Raw genomic sequence first — 4,593 nt, forward strand, 5'->3', positions numbered from 1 at the left:
CCATCTCCGCTCACTGCAACCTCAGCCTCCTTGGGTTCAAGCGATTCTCCTGCCTCAGCCTCCCAAGTAGCTGGGATTACAGGTGCCCACCACCATGCCTGGCTAATTTTTTTGTACTTTTAGTAGAGACAGGGTTTCACTATGTTGGCCAGGCTGGTCTCAAACTCCTGACCTCCTGATCCGCCCGCCTTGGCCTCCCAAAGTGCTGTGATTACAGGCATGAGCCACTGTACCTGGCCTACAAGTGATATTTTTAATTTTGGTGCTCACATTCATTGCTAATATATAGAAATACAATTGATTTTTGTGTGATCTTACATCCTGCTATCTTGCTGAATTCACTTATTCTAGGAGCTGTGTTGTTGGGGTTTTCTATGTAGACAATTATGTTATCTGCAAATACAGTGTTATTTCTATCTGCCTTTTCTCCCATTTTCTTGCCTTGTTAACTGACTAGAAGATGCAGCACTGTGTTGAATAAGAATAGTGAGACATCTTTGCCTTGTTATGATCTTTGGGGGAAAACATTCAGTCTTTCACTGTTAAGTATAATGCCAGCTGTAGGGTTTTCGTAGTTATTCTTTGTCAAGTTGAAGAAAGCTCAACTCGATATCCCCTGTTTCATTCCTGATATTGGTAATTTGTGTCCTCTCTCTTTTCTTTGTCAGTCTTCCTAGAGCTTTGTCAGTTTTATTATCTTATCAAAGAACCAGTTCTGCTGGGCGCGGTGGCTCACGCCTGTAATCCCAGCACTTTGGGAGGCCGAGGTGGGCAGATCATCTAAGGTCAGGCATTCGAGACCAACCTGGCAAACATGGTGAAACCCTGTCTCAACTAAAAATATAAAAATTAGCTGGGTGTGGTAGCAGGCGCCTGTAATCCCAGCTACTTGGGAGGCCGAGCCAGGAGAATCGCTTGAGCCTGAGAGGCGGAGATTGCAATGAGCTGAGATAGTGCCACTGCACTCCAGCCTGGGCAACAGAGTGAAACTCCATCTCAAAAACAAAACAATCAGTTCTTTGTTTCATTGACTCCATCTGTTTTCAATTTCATTTTCTGCTCTTGTCCTTATTTCCTTCCTTCTGCTTGCTTTGGGGTTTCTTTTGCTCTTATTTTTCTAGTTTCTTTTTGGTTTGTTTTACGATTTTTTAGAGACATGGTCTTACTATGTTGCTCAGGCTGGCCTTGAACTCCTGCGCTCAAGTCATCCTCCCACCTTGGCCTCCTGAGTTGCTAGGACTATAGGTGTGAGCCACCACACGTGGCTTTTTTTCTAGGTTCTTGAGGCAGGAGCTTATATTATGTGAGTTTTTTCCTCCTTTCAAATGTGTACTCTTAGGGTTTTTAGCACTGCTTTTGCTACATGCCACTGTTTTTGTATGTAGGCATGTATCTATCTATTTAAAAGAGACAGGTTGTGCTATGGTTGCCCAGACTGGTCTCAAACTTCTGGCCTCAAACAATCTTCTGGCCCCAGCCTCCAAAGTATCAAACACAGTTTGGTTTTTTGTAATACTTTGAGATGTAATTCACACAACATAGTATTCACCCATCAAAAGCATACAATTCAATGTTTTTCAGTGTATTCACAGAGTACAACTATCACAAAAATCAATATTAAGACATTTTAATCACTCCAAGAAGAAATCTTGGACCCCTTAGCAGTCATTCCCCATTTCTCCCTCCCAACACCCCTAGGCTTATGCAACCACTGATCTATCTTCCGTATGTATAGGATTTGCCTAGTCTAGACATTTCATAGAAATGGAATTCCATTTGTGGTCTTTTGTGATTTCACTTCACATATTGTTTCAGGGTTCATTCATATTAGTTTTTTGTTGTTGTTTTAGATGGAGTTTCGCTCTTGTTGCCCAGGCTGGAGTGCATTGGTGTGATCTCAGCTCACTGCAACCCCCACCTCCTGGGTTCAAGCAATTATCCTGCCTCAGCCTCCCGAATAGCTGGGGTGCCCGCCACCATGCCCAGCTAATTTTTGTAGTTTTAGTAGAGACGGGGTCTCGCCGTGTTGGCCAGGCTGGTCTGAAACTCCTGACCTCAGGTAAACCGCCTGCCTCGGCCTTCCAAAGTGCTGGGATTACAGGCGTAAGCTACTGCACCTGGCCAGGGTTCATTCATATTGTAACATGTTATCAGTATTTCATTTCTTTTTATTGCCAAATAATATTTCATTGTATGGATATAACACAGTTTGTTTATTCTATAGCTGATGCATACTTGTTTCCTCTTGGCTAGAATGAATAATGTTGCTTTGAAAATTCATTTACAAGTTTTTGCATGAACATATGTTTTCATTTTTTGGGGGTACATATATATCTAGAAGTAAAACTGTCAAATCAGATGGTTACTCTTATGTTCAACCTTTTGAGGGACTGCCATACTGCTGTAAAGCAGTCGCACCCTTTATATTTGCACCACCAGTGTATGAGTGTTCCAATTTTGCCACACCTTTGCTGACACTTGGTTTTTTGTTTTTATTATAGCCATTCCAGTGGGTGGGAATTAGTAGCTCATTGTGATTTTGATTTGCATTTCCTGATGGCTAATGATGGTGAGCCTCTTACCTCTTTTGAAAAAATGTTTATTACTCCTGACCTCAGGTGATCCACCTGCCTCAGCCTCCCAGCCTCCCAAAGTGCTGGGATTATAGATGCGAGCCACCGCGCCTGGCCCTGGATTCACAATTCTAATCCGTTGATTTATATGCCCATCCTTATAATAGTACAATACAGTCTTGATTACTATAGGTTTGTAGTAAGTTTTAAATAAGGGTGAGTCTTGCAACTTTATTTTTTTGAAGATTATTTTGGCTGTCCCTTGAATTTTTATATGAATTTTAATATCAGTTTATCAATTTCTGCAGAGTCCAGCTTGGATTTGATAGGAATTGCATTGAATCTATAGATCAATTTGAGGAATATTATAACCTGAAAAATTTGAAATCCTCCAATTCACAAACAAAGGACATCCTTTTATTTATTTAGTTATTCTTTCATTTCTTTCCACAGTGTTTTTTTAGCTTTCGGTTTATAAATTTTGTACTTATTTTATTAAATTTATTTCTGAGGTTTTCATTCTTTTTGATGCTGTTGTAAATTGAATTGTTAATTTCACTTTTGGTTTATTTGTTGCTACTAATGCTATATGTTTTAATGTGTTATATTTTCATTTTATTCAGGATAATGCACTTTTCTTGGTGGGGGGAGTGGGCAAGGTCTTGGTCTGTCACCCAGGCTGGAGGGCAAAGGCGTGATCTTGGCTCAATGCAGCCTTGGCCTTCTAGACACAGGCAATCCTCCCACCTCATCCTCCTGAATGGCTGGGACTACAGGCACATACCACCACGCTCAGCTAATTTTTTTGTATCTTGTAAAGACAGAGTTTCACCATGTTGGCCAGCCTGGTCTTGAACTCCTGGACTCAAGTGATCCTCTCACCTTGGCCTCCCAAAGTGCTGGGATTACAGGCATGAGCCACCATGCCTAGCCTTTTTTTAATTTCTAGAGACACACGGATTTTTCTCTTTGACCCACAGATTATTTTAAAATGTGGTTTAGTTTCCAAGTGTTTGGAGATTTTCTTGTTATCTTTCTGTTACTGATTTCTAATTTGATTCCATTGTTGTTGGAGAACACATTCTGTATGATTTCCATTCTTTTAAATTAGTTGAGATTTGTTTTATGGCCCAGGATATGATCTCTCGTGATAGATGTTCTGTGGACACTTGAATATGTATCTTGCAGTTGTTGGGTGCAGCATTCTATAAATGTCTATTAGATCCTGTTAGTTGATGTTATTGGGGTTTTCTATATCCTTCCTGACTTCCTGTCTACTGCTTTTATCATCATTTAGAGGGACTGAAGCCTCCAACTGTAACTCTGGATTTGTCTATTTCTTATTTCAATTCCTTCAGTTTTTGTTTCACATCTTTTGCAGCTCTATTGTTAGGTACATACACATTCAGGATTTCTGTTTTCTTGTGAATTGACTCTTAAATCTTTATACTATGTCACTGTCTCTGGTAATTTTCTTTGCTCTGAAGTCTATCTGATATTAATGTAGCTACTTCTGATTTATTTTGTTTCCATGATGTATTTTTTCTATCTTTTATTGCAACTTGCCTGTATCCTTATATTTGAAGTGAATTTTTTGTACGCAGCATATAATTGTGTCATATTTCTTAATCCATTCTGATAATCTGTCTTTTAATTGATGTATTTACACTATTTACATTTAATGTCATTAATGATATTTTAAGACTTAAGTCGGCCATTTTTTTTGTTTTGCTTTCTGTTTGTGCTGTTTCTGTTTTCTTTTTCCTACTTCCTACTTTCCTGTGAGTTATATAAACATTATTTAAAATGCTGCTTTTCTTTATTTACATAGTTTTTTTGTTTGTTTCTTTGTTTTTGAGATGGAGTCTTGCTCTATTGCCCAGGCTGGAGTGCAATGACATGATCTTGGCTCATGGCAGCCTCTGCCTCCTAGGTTCAAGTAATTCTCCTGCCTCAGCCTCCTGGGTACCTTGGATTATAGGGGTGAGCCACCATGCCTGGCTAATTTTTGTATTTCAGA

The sequence above is a fragment of the Mandrillus leucophaeus genome, unplaced genomic scaffold, assembly GCF_000951045.1.
Source record: "Mandrillus leucophaeus isolate KB7577 unplaced genomic scaffold, Mleu.le_1.0 Scaffold36, whole genome shotgun sequence".
In the NCBI taxonomy this organism is placed as follows: Eukaryota; Metazoa; Chordata; class Mammalia; order Primates; family Cercopithecidae; genus Mandrillus; species Mandrillus leucophaeus.